The sequence below is a fragment of the Podarcis liolepis genome (genome assembly GCF_965112155.1).
Source record: "Podarcis liolepis genome assembly, chromosome: 12".
Taxonomy (NCBI): domain Eukaryota; kingdom Metazoa; phylum Chordata; class Lepidosauria; order Squamata; family Lacertidae; genus Podarcis; species Podarcis liolepis.
The window spans coordinates 28,592,201-28,614,629 of NC_139563.1; the positions used below are offsets into that span (position 1 = coordinate 28,592,201).

Consider the following 22,429-nt stretch of genomic DNA (forward strand, 5'->3'; position numbering starts at 1 on the left):
ACGCACCACCACCACCTGAGGTGGCTCAGGGAAGCCCTGGAAGGTGGCAGCGGGGGGGAAAAAGGAGTCCAGAGAGGAGCAGGCAGTGGCAGCAGCGGTCCTGTTCTTTCCAGGCAGCACGCAGGTGACAAACACAGGAATCAGTGAGTGGTGCACTCTTCACGGGTCCAGGTCTGTCACCTCTCTGCAGCCCATCACCTGAGGTAATGAGCCTAATGGGTGGACCAGCCCTGATGCTGAACCACTGCCAGTGCTGAAATCAGATTTGGCTGACTGGTCAGTTTTTTGTACATGGAATGAGAGGAGGCACCATCTTGTCATTCACCTGTGGTAGTGAAATGTCTTGGGATGGCCCTGAAATGAGCCTTGTTTCTCTCCTAAACATTGGAGTGCTGTGAAGATGAAGTTCTTTATGGAAGGAAATATGAGAAGGAAGTAAGCAAAATGCCTTGCCATGATTCCCCCCCCCCCCCCAGTTATGGCTGCTGTGTGTGTGTGGTGCATTACTAAGAATTCATGGGAGGGAGGGAAAATTGTCCAATAGTCTCTTCTGATAAATTTCAGCTTGCTTAATGTTGAACAAAACACATTGGTTAGCTCATATTGGTGAACGAAGGAAACTGTAGGCCAAGGGAGGAGAACTGGCAGGAGCAAGGGCTAGGCCTATATTATTCAAATAACAATATTGAATAAAAATAACATTAAACAATATTAAAACTAGATCAACAGGTGCACCCAGAACTTTCCACCCTACACGTAGATCGTAAAAACTGTGTGTGTGTGTGTGTATTTTCCTGAATATTTTTGTGGGGTAGGGGAGGAGAGGAGAGGAAAACAAAAATTACAGGCATAGAATAACAGATGGAGGGAAGGAGCAACCTCCAAGTCATTTGGAGAGAGTTGGCTTTGAAGATGGGACACCCAGGTTCAAATTTCACCCAACCCCCTCTCCACATTGTGATCTGCAGCAGTTGCAGCTTTCAATCAGCTTGTGCTGAGTGCTAACTTCCAGTTAGCACCACAGGGAGGTGGTTTTGTGTGTTCATACAATGCAGTGTATACAGCAGTGGTGGAAAACCTCTGGCCTGCAGGCCTAATGAGGCTACTAGATCTCATTATTTGGCCTTCTGGGCTGTCACACATCTGATGTCATATTTGCTGTCAGGTGTGGGGCATGAAGACGTAGCTTTGCTGGGCTGTGCCCTTGCAAGCACTGTTGATCAGCTGATTAATAATAATAATAATAATAATAATAAATTTTATTTATATCCCGCCCTCCCCAGCCGAAGCCGGGCTCAGGGCGGCTAACAACAATAAAACAGTACAAAAGTACAACATAAACAACATTCTAAAATCATTCATTATAAAAATGGGCCAGAGCTCTGCGAAGATTGCCGAGGGAGGGAGTCAGGCTGTGCCCTGGCCAAAGGCCTGGTGGAACAGCTCTGTCTTGCAGGCCCTGCGGAAGGATGTCAAGTCCCGCAGGGCCCTGGTCTCTTGTGACAGAGTGTTCCACCAGATCGGAGCCACAGCCGAAAAAGCCCTGGCTCTAGTTGAGGCCAGCCTAACTTCTCTGTGGCCTGGGACCTTCAAGAGGTTTTTATTTGAAGACCGTAGGTTTCTCTGTGGGGCATACCAGGAGAGGCGGTCCCGTAGGTACGAGGGTCCTAGGCCATATAGGGCTTTAAAGGTTAAAACCAGCACCTTAAACCTGATCCTGTACTCCACCGGGAGCCAGTGCAGCTGGTATAGCACCGGGTGAATGTGATCTCGCAGCGAAGACCCCGTAAGGCACTGGCTGCTGTCTTTCTGAGCACCCATCTTTTCCATTCTAGTTTCAAAAAAATTGCAGGTAAGTCAACAAACCTCTTCCTTGCCCTGGGCCTTTGTGAGTATGGGATTCTGGCTTAGAAGAGCAAACCTCTTACAGCTTGATTTCCGAGCTGAGTCTGGTAATCAGGGCAAAGAGCTGGAAAGCGATGGAAGAGCAGCACTGATGGAAGAACAATGGTATAAGGACAACACTAGGTCGCTATTCAGATAGTCAAGCAGGACTAAATGTTGTAGTGTGGAGTCCTCTGTTCAGTTTTCCAGCCAGCCATGCCCTCTTCTGCAATACTTCATTCCATCCTCTTCCATGAAAGATTTGAAGGCCGAGGATAAAAGATTGAACAATTATCTAGGTTTCCCCCCATTTCTGCCCATTTTCTTCAGGCCTTCACATCCCTATCTCCTACCCAGGTTTCTGCCCAATCCCCCTCCCAGCATTCTGTGGGCTGTTTCAGAGAGTCCCTCCCTTAGGTTTTTGTACTTTAGCAAACTTTAATGCTCCCCTCAACCTGCTGATATCTCTTGTGCTTGGATGGTGCTAGTTTGGCTGCATATGCAACAACATCCACCTCAGGGAATCAGAAATAAAGGGAATAACTTGGAGATATTGTGATAGCTTGTTTGCATTCAATGCAGCTCAGATCCCCACTGACGTCAATGAGATCGCACTATCAACCTGTGTTTTTAGCCTGCTTACGTCTGAGAGCTAGTGACTGACTTGAGTCCTCAGGTTTCAGAGCTGACAAGATTGACAACGTGCTTGATGTCCCCAGCGGAGAAAAGGTCATAGATCACACACCCCACTTTAAATGCTGTACTTTTCCATATTCATATTACATATAGTAATTGGTGCTTTTTCTCCTTCCTAACCTATCACAGTTTATATGTGAAAGGTCATAGACAGCATAGATGTTACAGATGAACTGCCAGAACATGATACTTGGCTAATGTAAGGGATGTCCTTCATGCTGCCTTCCAAATGTGTCAAGTGCTATCTGTGCAAATAAAGACAGCACCTCAGTCTAGGATTAAATGATTGGGTACATGCAAGTTTCGAGGAACATGCCACGAATCTGAAAAACACTAACTTGGCAAGTAAAGAATTGGATGTCCGTGGCTGTTTGTTGAACCAACTTCACAAAGGTGTTGGTAGAGTAACAAGTTTAGAGCTCCCTGGCAGGGCTCTGAAATCACAGGCCTGTAGCAGGGTATTTCAAGGGAAGAGAGGAAAGAGGGATTCTGGGCTGTACTTAAACATGCAGCGTTAATTCACTGCGGCTATAAAATGGCCACTCATTCTTCAGGAATAATGCTGCCAACTTATATTTGTGTAGAGCAATGTCTATGGGTTTTTTTAATGGTAAAGATATTATTTTAGTTGTATTTTATGTTTTAATCCTGTATACGAGCTACATTGGGAGAGCATGCCCAGAAAAATAGCATAAAAATACTGGAGACTTATTAAATAGTGAATGATGGCTTTGATCGAAATGCTTCTCCCTTTGTCCCTGCTTATTGCCCCAAAAGGAAAGCTTCTGTTGGTGTTAGCAGAAACTTTTCTCCCAGAGCGAATAAGTGGCACAGTTTGTAACCCTGGAGTCAGATTCCTTGTCTTCAGGAGGTGAGGACAAAGACTCTGAAGCAGAAGGGGAAGGACATGCAGGACCACCACCAGAAGCATGACCGACCAGGTGAGTCATTAGTGCCTGTGCCACAGGCTAAGGATGTAATGTTGCCGTTCTCAGATTTAGTGGACTCTCATGGCGAAGACCCGGTTAGACCAGAGGTTCCCCTGATCAGTTACAGTAGAATTCTAGAGAAGGCTGGGCACTTTGAAGTGAAGCTGCATCTTGCAGCACAGGTGGTGCTAGTAATCAGGCTGTCGCTGCTTTTGCTCCTATAGAAGGGTTCCGTTTCAGCTTGTTTCTTGGAACAACCAGCCTTACCTTGTCCTTGCCTGAGATCGGTGCTCGCCATATCAAGCACATGATGCTGCACTTCAGATTGGGACTGCTATACAGCAAAGGGCTAAAGCCTTTGCCATGGAACTGCTCCCCCCCCCTGCACTAGCTGCTATTTAATTTTTAAAAATAACACAAGGGTTAACAAAATGATTAACACCATGTCTGGTTTGGCCTTCAGTGACAACTGACCTCAATGAACCCTGAGTATAATAGAATATCTTTCTGATCAGGATTCAGGTGGAGGTATCCATGGCCCAGTCAGGGCTGGGCGAAGATATTTTGCTGCCTGAGGCAAACAAGCTGCCCATGTACAAAAGCACTTTGACACTGGCAACAGATAGTTTATGCCCAGTGTAGCTGAGCACAGCAGGCTAGCCCACAGGGTGCAAGGCAGGCCACGCAGCACACAATACTCTGCCCCTCAGAATCTGCCACCTGCCTAATGGTAGGGCTGGCCCTGGCCCAAGTCACTTCCCATCCCCATTATCAAAAGTCAGTCAAATCCATGCTTTAAAACTCCCACAAAAACATTTTATGCTGTCTTTGGAATATCTGCATGGCTGTGACAGGTTTCAGGAGGTAATTGATTCCCTCTGTACATCTCTCCCACACTACCATTAAACACATTTAGATCCACCCATTGGCTTGTTGTTGTCGTAGATGCCTGTGTGGTGCAGCAGTGGAGATAATGACATGGTGCATGGCTCATTGTCTTCTTTAGCTTCCAGCCAAGCAAGCTGTGGCCAGTTGGGTTATATATAGAAACAATTAAGATGCCGGATTCTTTCAGCCACTGGATGTAAGGAAACAGATCCTATCTCACACCACTGAAAAATACCGGTACTTCAGTGAAAAAATACAGGTGCTTTCTTCACCAGACCCCAAACCTTTCCTTCAAGGAGATAATAGTAATATATATATATATATATATATATATATATATATATATATATGCACGCGCGCACACACACACACACACACACACACACACACACACCGTGCTAGGCTTTGACACTATCTTTTTGACCTAGTCAACTCAACCAAATATTATTTTACTGTATTAGTTTCATCCAGCAAACTTGCTTTCGAATGGGTCACTGCCGACACTTTGCTTGCATGTTACCTGATGTGCCTGCTCTATGGTTGCTCTAACAACCTGGTGGATAGCATGTCAATTCTTATTTGGCTAAGAACAAATGATAAATACTATACAGAGATCCACATTTAGTTGCCACTGCTCAGTAATTATCTATAAACAAATCATGAGAGAGTGCTGTGTGAGAGCCTCATGGTGGTATATAGCTGTGAACTTGAATTCTACCATTTATTAACTTCTAACAGCAGAAAAGTTGCTGGCTATTCTTAGTAGAAGCAAATTCCATATCCTGCAATATTAAGTAACCTCTACAGCACTAAAACACGTATTGAGCCTGCAAAAGCAAGGAAGGAGGTCTTTTACTGTAGTGTAGGGATTAACTTATATTTCCAGCAGATTGCATCCTATGTACCATGCTAGTAGCAAGCTTCATGTCCACACGGGGCAGGCATCGTCAGAGTGGTAAGCCACCCTAACCAAGTATGTTGAAGATATAGGCATGCTACCTCTGTCCATTGCCCATAGGATAATATATCCACAGCACATCTCCTTGGGCAGCTTTCTCCTTTACTTGTTCTTCCTCTTCCTTGATCATCAGGGGTTTGTTCCTCTTTTACACACCATGTGAAAGGAAGAAGTAGACCATACCCACAATTAAGCTCCTGTGGTTCTCTTAAGCAACCGCTCTGTTTGTACTGTTTGCATGGTATACTGTAAAAGTCCACACATGCAGTGCAAATTGTGTATGGGGATCTCAGCAGGAAGAATATTGACAAATGATAGCACATGCAGTCTCTTGACTTTGAGTCAGGACTAGACAGATGCACTCTCTTCCCTGTAGACTTGATGAACAGTGACAATATACATGTACCTGTGCTTTTGTATGTTTAGGACAAAGAACAATGAAGGGAAAATGAAAAGATATGCATAATGAAGCCAGAAGGTTTAAGTGGGTATTTACAAGACCCAGCAGAGATTTATGAAAAATAAGCATTTCCTTTTGAGTGACTGCTGGCTATGATTTTTTACAAGAAAGATGAATGATTCATGACAGAACAAGAACATGTACAATCATGGCCTAATAATTGTGTGCACAGTCTATTTGCATTTACAGGACCACATTAAGTTAATGGGTTCTAAAGCTGATTCGTCAAATGATTAAGAATAAAGATTTGCTTTCTGCTTGATGCCAATGCTAGTATTAATTTAGTTGCAAAGCCACTGTACTGCATAGCAGTAGTTAAAGGGAATTTCATATTGTTATGACCTTGCCATTCTGTTGTACCAAGTGAAGGGAGAGAGCTTGTATAGCATACATTGATGTTGAACAACAAATGTATCTTTGATGGCCACTGATGTTAATCTCTTTCTGAAACACATTGTAGAAGGCACCTTGGTGCCATATATACTTTCAAGGTGAAGGCTGAAAGAATTGTATGTTGTGAATTTGGTTCCAGATTTAATCCCCAGCCAACTGATCCAAATGTCTGTGCTTATTTTGTGTCACAAATGCTGCCACCTACAAGGATTCACCAGTTGGGGTCTTAAAACCCATTATTGTCTTCTTAATATTATTAATAGATAACATTATCTTCTAAACATCAGAAAGGACCTGGTCGTTTACAGCTTTCAACTTGTTACAATAGTGTAGTGAATTGTTACACTGCCATCTAGTGACAGAAGATTCCAGGATGTCAGATGCCTACTATTTTATACTCTACTACTGCTTGTTGAGAATAAGGGTTAGTAAGGTATAAGGCAATGCAAACAAAAACTGCATACCAGTGAGAGAGTAGACATTCTTGGACTACAGCTCCCATCATCCCTGACTATTGGTCATGCTGGTTGAGGCTGATAGTCTAACAACCTTCTGGAGGACATTGTATTGGCTCCCCCTGCACTGGGCCAACTATCTCACAGCCTCAGCCCCACTCCCAATAACCGGCCTACCTTAGAGGGAGAAGGATCCAGCTGGTGAAGAGGCAGTCTCAGATTGCTTGGGGAAAACCTTGCAGAGGAGTTGGACTTAGGCAGCTGTGGGGAGTCAGGGACCTTCATGGGGGAGATGAGTCGCTGTGCTCATGACACTCCTGTGCAGATCTTGTTTTTGTTAATAAACTCCAAATTACTGCTGGTTTGCTCCTGTCGCCTATTATACGAAGTTATAATATACATCCATTACTCCTCCCAATTTTGTGGAAACAGAAGTATGGGTGTTTAGGGAACATACTTATTAGGGCTCTGAGAGGCAAGAGTGAAATAATAATATTTATACAGTGCATTTCAAATGTTTGAAGCATTTCGTATATAGTATGTGTGATGCTTACAGGAGTCCTCAGGTTTTCCCCAAGCTTACTGAGACTGTGCCTCTTCCCCAGCTGGACCCTTCTCCCTCTAACCACTCATTGTCATCCTACCACCAACCCCCTGAGCCTTCTTCCCTTGGGGTTCCCCAGCTGTTGTCTCCTACCATTCCTCTGCATCCAACCGGTCTGTGACATCAGGCTATTTCTAGGGTTGCCATACGTCTGGAATTTCCCAGACATAGCCGGAATACGGTAGTTGGAAGCAGTGACTGGGCAGAAATCGCTGAAATGTTAGGGACGTTTCTCTATCCTCCATACATATAAGCAAGAGGCATAATGGGAGTTCAAGGGTACCTTCCAACCAGACAGAAAGGAGTGTGGCCTGGGGAGAATTCTTAGGGCCAAATAAACAGGCCTGGAATGCCACATTTAGCCCCTGGCCTGAGTTTTGCCTCTCCTGCTTTACATCACCTTAACAGAGTCTCACAGTTGCCTGATTCCTTTGTGTCTACCTGATTCATGGTCTGCATTGGTTAGGCAAATCAGTGACATGCTGCTGACTGTTTAATTCACTCATCTGCCACAGGATGCTGAGTGCTTTAACCAGGGTAACCAGATGCATACCCGCTAACATTTCTCCAATGAAAATACGGACGTCCCATTCAATAATGATAATTTTCCTATTTATACCCCACACATCTTACTGGGTTCTCCCAGCCACTCTGGGCAGCTTCCAACATATACAAAAACATAATAAAGCATTAAACATTAAAAAACCTTCCCTATACAGGATTGCCTTCAGACGGCTTGGTGGTCGGATAACTCCATACCCTCCAACATTTCTCCAATGAAAATAAAGACACTCTAAGGAAAAGTGGGACATTCCGGATTAAATCAGAAACCGAGACGGCTTCTCCAAATCAGGGATGTCCCTTGAAAATAGGGACACTTGAGGGGTTTGCAGATGAGTAAAATAGCTCAGGAGGGTGCACTTTGATTTGGTGGTATAATGACTAAATGCAATGCATTGCTATAAATAAAAATATTGTTCGGCAGCTTTTGTTTATTGTTAGGCGCCACACTCGTCGCTGCGGTGCGGGGCCTGCTGATAATTTGTTTTGCAGCTACTCCTAATTAACTATGGTGTCTCTACCTTTTGCCAGGCGCTTTTAAACAATTTCCCTCCTATGCCAGCAACTTGACAGGAAGTTAAGAAAGGAAGCTCGCAAGGCCCAGATTACACATAAAGCCTGCAGGCAGCTGACAGGCAATTATGTCTAATAAGGTGTTATGAAAACCACAGCACAGCAGGTGCAGCAAGGAGGAAGAGACAGCCCCCTGCTGGGTTTGCATAGAGATCAGAAGGAAAGTTAAGGGATAGGAACCGAAAAAGCACATAAAATATGAAGCGCCGAGGAAACAGGACATCCTGAAAGCGGCCGCAACCATTTGTAAAAGAGGTCCCAGGGTTCAAAAATACTAAGATGTTGCATTGGACACCTCTTAATTCTAGATATGTTTTTTTGTTGGGTCTCCCAATATTATTCAAGGCTCATTTATTTAGGGCGGCGCTGTGGGTTAAACCACAGAGCCTAGGACTTGCTGTTTAGAAGGTTGGCAGTTCGAATCCCCGCGATGGGGTGAGCTCCCGTTGCTCGGTCCCTGCTCCTGCCAACTTAGCAGTTCAAAAGCACGTTAAAGTACAAGTAGATAAATAGGTACCGCTCTGGCGGGAAGGTAAACGGCGTTTCCGTGCGCTGCTCTGGTTCGCCAGAAGCGGCTTAGGCATGCTGGCCACATGACCCGGAAGCTGTACGCCGGCTCCCTCGGCCAATAAAGCGAGATGAGCGCCGCAACCCCAGAGTCGGCCATGACTGGACCTGACGGTCAGGGGTCCCTTTACCTTTACCCACAATAGTTATAGTCTGCCTCCATGGTAGGGGACAGTAATATTTTTGAATACTTTTGAAGAGGAGATAGAAGAGATAGAGGAGATATGATAACCAGCTTTCTTTCTCCTGCTCTGGAGGGTAGGACCTGAACCAATGGATTCAAGTTAAAAGAAAGGAGATTCTGACTAAACATCGGGAAGAACTTCCTGACCATGAGAGCTGTTTGACAGTGGGAGGTTGTCAAACCTTCCTTGCAGGTTTCTAAGCAGAGGTTGGGTGGCCATCTGTCATGGACACTAGTTGAGATTCCTAGATGATCCTTGGGGTCTCTTCCAATTCTATGATTCTCTGGATATCAGTTGCTCATTTATTTAGGGTTTCACCCATGAGGGCTATGCTCTGCCTCCAAGGTCGGAGGCAGCAATTCTTCTGAATATTAGTTACTGGAAACCACAGGAGAGGAGAGAGCTCTTGTGCTAGGCTCCTGCTTGCCTGCTTTCCCACAGGCATCTGCCTGACCCCTGTGAGAACAGGACGTTGGGCGAGATGGGCCATTGGCCTGATCCAGCAGTGATTTTCTTATGTTCTTATTTTTTCGCGGCTTTTTCAGAGAATGGCAGCTGTGGCCATTTTGTCAGTTTCCATGCACTGGCTGTCCGTATAACAATATGGGCCTGTGCTAGAACCAGCACAGGTGTGTATCTTGCTGTTGCAAGAGCTTCGAAGGAGGTATACAAAAAGCATATCCAAACTGATTTTGCATGTGCCATTGATAAATAGATGATCATTAGTGAAGTGAGAGCTCCGGGACAGAACAGGAGGTGCCATGCTCAATCCTTGGCAGAGGTGGGGAACATTTTTCAGCATGAAGACTTCATTCCCTTCTGGGGGTCACATGCCAGTGGTGGGCGGAGCCCAGGGCAAAGGCGGGCGGAGCAATTAATGTGAACATTACCTTTGTGCAATAGGCTAGTTTCTACACACAGTCACATGCCCCTCTCTTTCCCCTATCCAGGCAAGCAAGAGGCCTTATCAGAGTTCAAGGGCACATTTCAGCCAGGCAAAAACACTTCACGAGGGCCAAAGCTAGGCCCTGAAAATCTCTGACATGTTCTGGTTTCCGAGTGTAAAAATGGCATTGGGGAATTTTGCCAAATTGGATGTATGGCAGCATAATGGAAAAAGCAGCTCCAGAAATCTCAACAACTTTGTGGGTGTCAGGAATTTTACTTTTTCAGATACGGAAACCCCAGACAAAGCAAGACTGGGGAGGGGTGTCACCTGGAGAGAGTCCCCAGGGCCAAATAAAGAATCCTGGGAGGCTGCATTTGCCCCCCACCTGGACCTGAGGCAAGCATCAGGTAACATTTACTGAGAAATATTTCTGTTTGAGGCCCCAGAGAATGGCTGTTAATCACAGAATCTTAGAATTGTAGTGTTGGAAGGGACTATGAGGGTCCTCTGGTCACAAGCATTTGTACAAAGCCCATCTGTTTCCTCCCAGTTCATCATGGTGGTGCATGAGTGCTGATTTTGCAGCATGCACGAGCGTTATCACATCTTCCCCCCTGGAATTTTAGCATAATTAGCTAACTGACTATTGAAGTGACAGCGGATGCTCTGTGACACCATTGCTTGGGCATTCCTTTGGTCTATCTTTTCACATAATCAAGGGTGTAGGACGTTCTAGTGGCGTAGCAGAGGACAACTTAGTAGGACACCTAAAGGAATAGGACTTGATAGAATGGTTTAGACAGGAAAGCCGTTACATCAGAGAAGATGTTTAGCATTGCTAAACCATCACTATACTTCTTCATGTAATACTTCACTCAAAAATCATTACATGGAAACAGCATTAATCTCAGCACTGAAAACACTGCCAACTACAAATTTGTATATTTAATAGCGCCATCTGGTGACTCCTCAGTATTACAAAGCAATGAATTATAATATGCTAAGTACTTTGTCTTGTGGCCAGGGACCTTGGGCTCAGAGGTCGGTTGGGATCAGGGCCAGATTTAGGTTTGATGAGGCCCTAAGCTACTGAAGGTAATGAGGCCCTTTATATGTCCAGCTGTCATTTGCCAAGAACAAATTGTCATTTTTTGTGTTGAATATATGCTATATGGTAATTGATGGACCTAATAAGTATCTAAAGCCATTTGCACATGCAGAATGCAGGCACCCTATATATAGAAATGAGAAAACCAGTGATATTTTAGGGAGTAGACTAGCAGGCAGGGCCCATTACTTACATCATAGGAGCCTACACAACACAAAACACTCTTGCTGTATGTAGGTTTTATTTTATTTGTTTTTTATCTTATATTTTGGAAATGTACACCCAGTTTTTCCCCCTTTAATTTTTTTGGGGGCTCCCAGGAGAGTGGCGCCCTAAGCTATAGCTTGTTTAGCTTATACGTAAATCTGACACTGGTTGGGATGCCTGTGTTAACATTTAGCATGTGGATGTTTAAATGTGCTTTGGAAGGCACCCCCCCCAGTGCTTCCTGCAGTAGTTTAAAAGCTGACCCATGTATATTATAGTGGTTGCACACAACTGCTAAATTAGGGGTAACATGAACATAGTGTTACTAAGGTTGTGCACCACCCCAATGGTAGCAGAATTCCAGGGACACCCAGGCACTTACCCTGGGTCTTATTTCCATTGGGAATCAAGATGCCATGGAGACTTTCATGTCTTTAAGAAATATGGTATATTAACACATACAGTGGTACCTCGGGTTAAGTACTTAATTCGTTCTGGGGGTCTGTTCTTAACCTGAAACTGTTCTTAACCTGAAGCACTACTTTAGCTAATGGGGCCTCCCGCTGCCGCTGTGCCACCAGAGCACAATTTCTGTTCTCATTCTGAAGCAAAGTTCTTAATCCGAGGTACTATTTCTGGGTTAGTGGAGTCTGTAACCTGAAGCAACTGCAACCCGAGGTACCACTGTATTTACAACCTGGGTGCAGTTGGGAGAACTGCAGAGTTTATAGCATTTGCCTCTCAAGAGGACTTCGTCCTTCAGTGTTGCATTCAGAAGCTCTCTATGCACCATCTCTGTGCTTCTGCCCCAATGTCAGGGACCAGCAGGACACTGATGAATGTGCACCAGGAGAAGTGGGACTGGAGTCTGATTTGGGAGAGGGAGTCAGAGATTTGTGGTGACCTGTACCAGCCAGGAGGCAACAGTCAGAGGCAGGGGATGCTACAGAGCTGGAAGGTGGAGCACAGGATGGATCAGAAGAAGAGGACGAAGAGAAGCAAAGGACTGGGTGCTTCCTCACCCTCTCCTGTACCACTGCCTCCCAGAACCAGGAGGGGATTGTGTTTGCTGTTGATAGATAGGGCCATGATTATTATACTGTAGAATTCATTGCATGGTTTGAACTAGGGTTTGAACTATTGACAGTTTTGTTAGTTGTTATGCTCTCAATATGGACCATTTGTCATGTTTTTAAATTGTTCTGGCTTTTGTTTAAGCCACCTTGAGACCTCTGGTATAAGGTAATAGGCAAGTTAAATAAATAAATAAATTACTCACTTACATACACAGCTAAACCTGGATTTATTGAGATACAAAAAGAGAAAAAATGATGTTGTTGTTTGATGGTCTGGCCATCAGGAGTGTCTGGTTTCAGAGATTTGTTAATGACTTGTTCCCCCTGTGTGTTCATATAGAATTAGTTTTTTTACATGGAGCAAAAAATTCATAACTATGTATTCATAAACAGCATCTTCCTCAGAAAATCACTAATAATGTAACATTAAACTCCTCAGGGTTGAAAAAGAAAAAAGTCACCAGCTATGTACATGCGACACAATTATACATAAATTAACTTGTAATTCAAAGCATGTTTGGAGAAAAATATATAAAGTCCCTGCAGCTAGGAGAATTATGTTATCTTCACCGCTCTTTTGAGATGACTAAGCTGTCACATTTCTTTGCTACACACTTTTATCTCAGCCTTGCAAGTGCCATGCTAATAAGTGGGCAAGTTCAGCAGCTAATGTGGCACAGGCAGCTGGCATGAGAGTAAAGAAAAATGCTGTAAGCCATGAATATATTATATCACGAAACTATCATTACCAAATGGGAGTTCAGAGGGAGGTGGGTTGCCTCAGAGGGTACTGGAGCCTACTTCAAACGGAGCCTGTTTTGGAATTATTCAAACATGATTTCTCCAAAATAATTAAATTGTATTTGATTTTTAAAAATGATACATTATTTTAAATACATTAAAAAAATACATTACCCCAAGTGGGGCCTGCAAAAAAGTGTTAACGGTGAGAAGCACTCCCTGCTTAGGGTTCCATTTTCATCGTTACATTCTGCTCCAGAGCCAGTGAGGTATAGTGGTTAGAGTGTCGCACAAGGACCAGGGAGACCAGTTTGAATCCCCGCTCAGCCATGAATCTCAGTGGGTGTAGGTGCTGACTCCTAGGGGATACGGCGCCCCAAATGTATTTTTTGAGGGGGGCTGTAGTGGGGAAGATCTCTGCAGCCCAACTGGCATCCCAGAACAAAAAGGGAAGGGTGCAAAAAGAAACGAAGGGCATATTGCTGTCTGTCTCACTCAATTTCCCCCTCTCTCAACTCTCTGGCTGTTCCTTAAGTGGTACAAACCAGGAAGTCTGTGCAGCTTCTTTCCCAGCACCAGCTCGCCACCGCCACCTCTGGCCTCTGTGCGCAATTGCAGCCACTTTCTCTGCGCCTCTCAGCTCTGCAAAATAGTTTCCAGCCCCAGAAAGGCTCAGTGAAAGCACCCACGTCAAAACATTTTGCTTTCCACAGATAAATCACAAGTTATGGAAAGGGAAAAACAGGCGCCAGTACTGTGTACCAGTGAGTACCGCCAGGAAAAAAAAAACACTGAACTTCTCACTCAACTCTGATGTTTTTGGTCTCTTCTTGTGCATCCTTCAGCTTATGCACATATTATTTCATTCACACAATGTGGCAGAAGACAACTTCATTCAGAGCATAAATTCTCATTCAGTGATATGTGTGTGTGTGTGTGTATGAGAGAGAGAGAGGGAGGGAGAGAATGAATGGAATGGAGTATCCTGGACAAGGGCATGGCCCTGTTGTGAGGCACACAGAATCTCTTATCACAGACAGTGAATTGGAAGAGATTGCCAAACGAAAGCACCCCATGTTGCTTGCCTGAGTCCCTGCAACTGCCCAGCCGCTTCTGCCAGCTGCTGCCACTGCACAAGCCCCTGCCATCTGCAGCCTCTTGCCCAGACACTCCACCTGCTGCGTATATTTCACAGTGATGCCAGCTGCCTGCTGGGCCTGTGGGGAGCTTTCCTGATGAGTTTCTTTATCTCTCTCTCTCATTTTAAGTGCAGCGGCCACATCTGTTAAGTCTGCAAATGCTGCAAGGTTTTGCCAAACCCTTGAGAGGTTTTACTGGCACGTTTGGGGAAGTCTTGTGAGACTTGGAGCAACTTCTGTATGCCACAGTGGCATCTGTGGTAAGTAGCTGCTGGCAGTGCAGAAGGGCACAGGGTGGCAGAGTGTGTGGGGTGACACTGCTACTGCTCTGTCTAAGGTGGAGAAATGAACCTGCTGGACTGCAGTTGTGTTGGAAGTAGTCAGGTGTTATTTCCTATTTGGTTCATTGCAGGAAACTGGAAAATTGCAATACTGTGACTGACAAATTGATCTCCTTTGGGAGGCATTCAGCAAATTCAGGGATGGGGAGAACACCAGCTAGAGTCTAAAGTTGTGTACAACACAACATCAGGGCTGTGTTGGTGTTTGAATGCCCAACATGGTGGATTTCTACATACTGTATCTGATAGAAATTGTAATTGTAATTGTAATCAACTCATAATTTTTGGTTAAAGATTCCCTAAGCTATCACTGCAATTTAAACTTGGTTTGATATTGTTTCAATTATGTTTGTATGCAGCCTTGGAAGGGCTGTGCATAAATAATAAAATAAAATTTGACAATATAATGTTTACACCACAGCCTTTCCTTTTAAATGACCCAGGAGGTCAAATAAAGAGCAGGCTACGGCACAGAATCTGGTCAATGTTCAGGGATGATGGGAATTATAATTCAAAAATATCTGAAGGTCCACAGCTTCCCTGTCCTGGCAATTAATGGGAAGATGGCTGATCCCTCTCCCTCCTTCTCCCGCATCCTGGTGAGACAACTTAGAAACATTGTTCCACTTTTCACAAACATGTATGTATGTATGTTTTTTAATGTCTCAATTGCCAAGTTGCTACGAAGCACTACAGATACTCTGCTTGGACTCAAGTTTGCTTTGTTTAGATCCTGTTTTGCCATGTAGAAGTCCCAAATCTCCTTGAAGCACCCTGCACCAATTTTTCAGGATTTGTCCAAATCCAACACACAACTCTAGTTCAAAGTACTCCTCTGCAGTCTGTGAAGTGATGGGCTGTTCACAATATGAAGCCTTAAGTACTTGGTGAGCATGAATTTATGAGCATGTCCCTGGTAAGCAGAAACATTTGGAGCATATCTTACCAGGAATTTCCAAGCAACCAAACCAGTGCTAGTTGGCAGATATTATCCCCGAAAATAATTTCCAGCTTATGCTCAGTAGTGGATTGTTATCTAATTGCAGGTCACATATGTAATTATAGAGAGAGATCTGACAGGGGTTGATACTGCTCTTACCGTTTCTCTCAGCCTTGAAATTATTATTATTTAAATCTTTGCACACTTTCAATGAGAGTTCACTTTTCCTCTTCTACTGTTATCTACCACATTAATTTTTTTCCTAGGGCTGGAATATCAAGCATGGCAACAATACTTTGCAACCAGTTTTGCATCACAGATTAATATCGCTAATCACAATCATGTCACTCCTGACTAATTGCCATCCTTGACAAAGGATTGTGTCAAGTTATTTTCCTCTTAAAAAACAGGCTCATGGCAACTGAATGACACACCTGTTCCATTATTGATGTTTGTAACATTATTTACCTTTTAAAGTGTGGCCTAAATCTGTCTGCTGCAATTCAGAGCAAGGCAACCTGCCATTGAAAATGGGTTTGTGAAACGACAGCACAAATGGTTACGTGTGTGTGTGTGTGTGTGTGTGTGTGTGTGTGTGTGTGTGAATTGCCATTGGGAATGCAGAACAGAAGGGAAACACATTCTAGCCTCCACTGTTGGCCTGGGGACCAAGGATGTCCTGGGAGGCTGCACCTCCTGCCTCCCTGAAGGAGCAGAATGGGAAGGGGGAGAGAAGCAGCCTGGCCCAGCCCTTAGCCAAGGAGCTTTGCTTCTCCCCTTCCTGCCAGAAAGAACACTCATCTCAAGCTGCTAGACACCATGAGTGTCAGGTGTGCATGCAGGAGCCAGGCCCTGTGACCAGGCCTGGGGCCTTCTTAAGTTTGTTCTGAAGAGGCAAGGTGCGGCCTCACAGGTGAGGCTGATTGGTAATTTACACCACCTGGTGGCAAGAGCTGGGAAGGGATATAAGGTCAGCATTTCCCTTCAGCTCTTTGCCACAGCAAGACGTTCCCTGCCTTGCTGCATTTGGTTCCTTGACTCCTTGCTCCTCGGACCCCTGCCTTTGTGACTCATTGCTTCTTGACCCTCGGCCCCTTGGCTTCTTGACTTCCGGATCTCTGACCCTCGGACTCTTGGCTTCCCGACTCCTGGCTTCTGGACTCCGGTTCCTGCTCCCACCCTGCCATCTTGCCGCCGGTGCCAACGTCCCCAGCCAGGACTTTGATCGCCCGTGAACCAGACTGGGACAATGGGACTGCAAAGCAGCAGTGACTTGTGTGGTGAAGTGAGTCGGCTTTCTAATACTAGAGTTGCTTCAGGAGGGCTGGCCCATCCATGAGGCAGACTGAGACAGACACCTCAGGTGGTGGGATGCAAGGGACACCTCTGCAGGTGCCCACCACCACCATGGGAGAAGCAAGGAACAGTGGCGGTGGCAGCTTCTAGGTTCTGGCAAGATCTTGTGGAGGCCTTGTGCAGCCTTCCTGAGACCCCAGCAAAATCACACGAAGCCTCTGTGCGATTGGATGCAGGGCTCTCATGAGATCTCACAGGAACTTGGAAGCTGCAGCTATGCAACTCCAGTAAGTGGAGGGTGGTGGTGGTGGCACCACGAGGGTGGTTGGTACCTTCCCATTTCAGTTCAGGTGGTGAAATGCAGCATGCCACCCTTGACTTCAGTTGAGCTGTCTGCACAGCAGCCCTGCCATTACTGCCACCCTGCCCTGCCCCAAAGGCCTGTTTAGGGAAGCTTTTAATGTTTAATAAGTTATTGTATTTTAGTGTTTTGTTGGAAGCCGCCCAGAGTGGCTGGGGAAACCCAGCCAGATGGTCGGGGTATAAATAAACAACAACAACAACTACAACAACTACTACAACTACAACTACAACTACAACTACAACTACTACAACTACTACAACTACTACAACTACTACAACTACTACAACAACAACTACTACAACTACTACAACAACAACAACTACAACTACTACAACAACAACAACTACAACTACTACAACAACAACAACTACAACTACTACTACAACAACAACTACAACTACTACTACAACAACAACTACTACTACAACAACAACAACTACTACAACTACTACAACTACTACAACTACTACAACAACAACAACAACAACTACAACAACAACAACAACTACTACAACAACAACAACTACTACTACAACTACTACAAAAACTACAACAACAACAACAACTACTACAACTACTACAAAAACTACAACAACAACAACTACTACAACAACAACTACAACAACAACTACTACAACAACAACAACAACAACAACTACAACAACAACAACAACTACTACAACAACAACAATTATTATTATTATTATTATTATAACATAGGAAGCTGCTTTATACCTAAGCCTGACCTTAGTGCTGCCTACACAGACTGGCAGCAACTCTCCAGGGCTTTATACCCAACCTTCTCTGCGATGCCAGGAGTTGGATCTGGGCCCTTCTGCACGCCAAGCTCATGCTCCCCGCTGGCCTAGGGCGGAGTGCGGGGACGGCGAGAGTCTGCAGGGGGCGGGCCGGGGAGATGTCAGTGCCAGGGCCCAGGCTGGAGGGAAGCGGCGGCGGCGGCGGCGGTTGCTGGGCGGAGCCAGCCAGGCCGGCGTGAGGCAGCACATTTCTCTCCGCGGCGGCAGCAACAGCAACAGCACCGCCGGATCTCACGCCGCGAAGCAGCAGCAGCAGCAGCAGCTTCATCATCATCCTCATCTCCCCGGGCAGCTGGAGCCGCCCGGGACGCAGCCTCTCTCTCCAGCGTCTCGCCTTCCTCGGGGGCAGGCTGCACGTCCAGGCTAGGATTAGCGTGCCAAGGTAAAATGCTGAGCCGGGTGCGCGCTGGTCTCTGTGGGTGGTGATGCCCTTCAAGCAACGGGGGGGGGGGAGGGGATGTTGCAGCTAGATCGCACCCCCGTACCCTCTCTCGGGCTGCAGAAGACCTCTCGGTTTCTCCCGTGCAACCCGAGACTTCCCCTCCATCGGCAGGTCTGGGCTTCAGTCTAGTTCCAGGAGCATCAGCTGGCAAGGGCTTGGTGGGCGGGAGTTATTAGAGTATTGCGGGGTTTATTTTTTCACCGATAGGAGCAGATCGCAAAATAGTGTGGATTTTAATTCCCAGGGACGCACCCAAAGTCTTCGGGAGGCGCTGCTGCCTGCCCCCTTTCAGGAGAGAAATGTGTCATCCGAGGGCTGAGGCATCCTTAGGTTGGTCTTATTCTGCTGGGATGCAGCCTATACTGGCGGGAGGGACTCGGGACAAGATGGCTATTCTAATTCCCCCCCGCGGGAAGAAGAGGATTTTATCGGATTTGTCACTGCTTTGAAATGTGCAGTGCCTCAGCTTCATAGCAAAAAAGAAAGAAAAAAAGCCTCCATATTTTTTGCGTTTCCCAAAACCAAATACCTGCTGTGCTGCTGAGAGAGGAAAATGGAAGTGCTGCTATTTTGGGAACGCCTTGGTTTGGCTCGGCACTGAAGGGGTTAAAACAACCAGGAAATTAAAATAAAGGCACTGGGGGGGGGGGAGAGAGAGAGAGAGAGAGAAAATACCCCCAAACAAGTCAGATGGATGACCCACCAAGTAGGCAGGATGCAACAACAATATATATTGAGTTTGATAATAAATTCCAAAGAAGATGAATCTGTGAGTGAGAGGCCATTTTTTCCATTAGCAAGTTTCCCAGTGCAAGTCTATACACATCTACTTCTGATTCCTTTTATCAGTTGTAAAACCCATTGAATCCAATGGATCTTTCTTCCAGGGATAGTATTACAGCCTTGGTCACGGATAATGTTTTTAGCTTCTTAGAAGCCCAAAGCTTTTAACTTAACAAGCTAACGTAAAATCTCATTTAACCATTAGAATCCTATTCAGATGTTTGTCTCTTGGATCATACATTCTGAGCTTGGAAAGGAGCAATGCTGTGTGTGTCTGCTTGGAAGTAAGCCCAAGTAGAATTTCCTCCCAAGGCCAACATGACTCCTGTCTTGGATTCAAAAGATACAGATAGGGTGATGGAGACCATTTGAGGCATTTAATTGTTACCCTGTGGCCTCCCTTTCCAGAAAAAAAATATCTGGAAACTTATGGCCTGTAGCATTTGGTGGAAAGAATTGAATAAGGTGCATCTTGTCTAATCTCAGTAACCTCATGAGAGAAGAAACTATTCAGGAAAGTTCTCTTTTCTGTTAAGGCAAGTGTGGGAAACCTGTGATCATCCAGATGTTGCTAAACTATAACTCCCATCACCCCATGACCATTGGCCATGATGCCTGGGACGGACAGGAGTCCAGCAATAGAGGGTCAGGCCAGCTCCCTAATATTATGGGCATGAAAATCCTACCCCTCAAGTCATGCAACTATCCTTTGTTTGCACAGTCATTCTTTTTACTGGCCTCACTGCACTGCTCAGACTACATGTCAGGATCAATATTGCATATACTTATAGTTGCATAGCTATAGATCTATAGTTACGTTGAAGTATGCAGTTTTAATCCTGGCATTTTGAAATCTGCTACTCCTTTGATTCTGGGGTTGTATGTTTTATGGCTTATAGCAAGGATGAGAAACCTTTATTGGTTCCGGGCAGGAGGCAGATTTTTATCTCTCCTCCCCTTTGGGTCAACTTTAACAGGTGGGTGGGACAATCAATCAGTCAATCATCTGGCATCATAGTGACATTGAATGATTGACAGGTGTCAAAGCACAGTGTTTTCCAAATGGGCAACAACCAGCTGGGTGTCAGGCGCTTTGGAAACACAGTGCAAGGGTTATTGCAAACTGTATAGTGCAGTCCAGCCTGGAGTCTTTAACTGAGGGATGGGCTGGAAATTTTATCTTTGAAAAAGTAGCAAACTCAGTCTCTTGAGGGTGGATCACTATGTAGCCAAAATGGCATGATCCACTTGCAAAAGGGATATTGCCAGGCTTGCGGAAGTCCAAGGTTTGCGGAAGTACATAATAAACACACACAAAACACAGGGGAAGAGCATCTCTTCTGCATGCAGACGTCCCAGGTTCAATCCCTGGCATCTCCAAGGTAGCACTAAGAGACAGCCTTGTTGGAAACCCTGGAGAGCTGCTGCCAGCCAGAGTAGGCAATACTAAGCTAGATGAGCCAATGGTCTGACTTGCTTCCTAACCCCTAAGAGGGGAGGCTGGCTCACAAAGTGGTCCATGATAGCAAAAGACTGACTGACTGTTGCTGTTGATAAAGCGTGTGTGTGTGTGTGTGTGTGTGAGAGAGAGAGAGAGAGAGAGAGAGAGAGAGAGAATATGGAATGGAGTATCCTGGACAAGGGCATGACTGGCTGGAATCCTGAACAGGTGCACTCTACATTGTTTTGGTCTCATTTGTGTTAATCTAATAGACCTCTTGGAAACATAGAAGGACTCTGGATTTGGGGCAAATTTGGCTGTTGATCCTCAAAGAGTGAAAGCAGGCCAGGGAAAGCTCTAGAGCTCTGGCACCCACTCTCTTGAGCTGGTTTTAGGTAGCAGTGGCCTTTACCTGGGCTCTGGGTACCAGAGGATCAGGTAACATTAATGCAAAGAGGCCCTGCACACAGCAACACTCCCATCTATCCCTTAAAACTGCTTGAGGGTTATGCAGTTGCATGTGGTTCCTGTGATAAACACTGGTTTATTTTGATCAACTGAAAGCTTTTTATGCTTGAGGACCTGATGAAACATGTGCCAGGAGTGCAGCAAAGCAGGATAAATTGGGCCGAATGCACAAGCATTGTGCTTGCTCATGCTAAGACCTAATGAGTCAGAAATTCTTGCTTGTTGTGATGTGCGAGCACTGCCATTGCCTTCTTTGAAACAGAGGCAGCAACTGTATTCTTGGTTATAGAGCTGTCCTTTCAGAACTAGCTAGGGCCAATCTTGCAGGTCGATTACTGTTGTTCGCACCCATCTGTCTTGGGAGACAATGGAGGAGGGCACCTTTGCGGTGGGGTCAAATTATTGGAAGGTTGCAGCACCTGCTGTGGTTGTAGAGACTGATGTAGGAGAGAAGTTTTCTTGCAGCTGGGGCAGATAAAGGCGTCTGGCCATGCTGCCATAGTGTTTCTCCTCTCTGCGCTCCTCCCAGGAGTCGTTCCTCTGGTCAGTGCTATGGATGCATGACCTGACTGTCTGTCTCTAGGCACTGTGGTCATCTGCAAAGGATTCCCGCATAATGGGGTTGTCAGCCTTCATGTTATGTTTGCAGACATCTTTATAAGAAGAGTTGGTCTGCCAGTGGGTCTGGTGCCTGAAGCCAACTCCTTGTCCTTTAGGTTCCTGCCATCTTCCATTCTGTGGACGTGACCAATCAGGTCAATTGCTGGGTGCCTAAAAGCAGTGCTGGGGAACCTGTGCTCTGCGTATGTTGTTAGACTCCAACTCTCATCAGTCCCATGCAGCATGTCCAATGGTCAGGAATAATGGGAGGTACTGGACTACATCCCAATTTGCAAAAAATTTGCATATATATGAGAATCTGGGAAACTAAGAGAGAGTGGATCTGATCTCATCAGCATTGTGCCTTGCAGTGCATTCAGTTGCCCTACAAGCAAAATTTTGTTAAAAAAACAATTAAGTTTTAAAAAGGAAGGGAAGGAGGAGTTGTGAGGCTGGCCACAAAATACATGGGTTTCAAATCGTTCGCCCCCACAACAAAACCCTGCAGCCAAGGCATCATTTGATAGTAGAAATTACAATGTGATTGTGCGAATTAGCCTGAGGAATTGCTTGATTTGGTTCTGCTTTGTCCTCTTCTCAATTAAAATTAAGAAAAACTAGAC

The 22,429-nt window shown here is 45.3% G+C and overlaps 1 protein-coding gene and 1 long non-coding RNA gene across 11 annotated transcripts in view; both read left to right on the top strand.

Annotated features, from left to right (window-relative positions):
• The window catches only part of DYNC1I1 (dynein cytoplasmic 1 intermediate chain 1), a 231,916-nt gene that overhangs the window by 20,328 nt on the left and 189,159 nt on the right, over nucleotides 1-22,429 (top strand). For 3 of the 9 annotated variants that reach the window (XM_083469064.1, XM_083469067.1, XM_083469070.1), the window contains exon 1: nucleotides 18,179-18,454. The exons of 4 other annotated variants lie outside the window; for them this stretch is intronic. The gene's annotated coding sequence lies outside the window, so the exon portion shown is untranslated. Of the gene's footprint in view, nucleotides 1-18,131; nucleotides 18,455-18,738; nucleotides 18,845-22,429 lie in introns of those variants that run through there. 2 more of the 9 variants (XM_083469068.1, XM_083469065.1) reach the window with 2 other exon arrangements.
• On the top strand, nucleotides 9,404-12,647 carry LOC310690321. Of its 2 annotated transcripts, none has more exons than XR_014518037.1 (2): nucleotides 9,404-9,817; nucleotides 10,310-12,647. It is a non-coding gene; the product is annotated as an uncharacterized lncRNA (long non-coding RNA). The 2 variants fall into 2 exon arrangements; XR_014518038.1 differs by having other exon boundaries at nucleotides 10,327-12,647.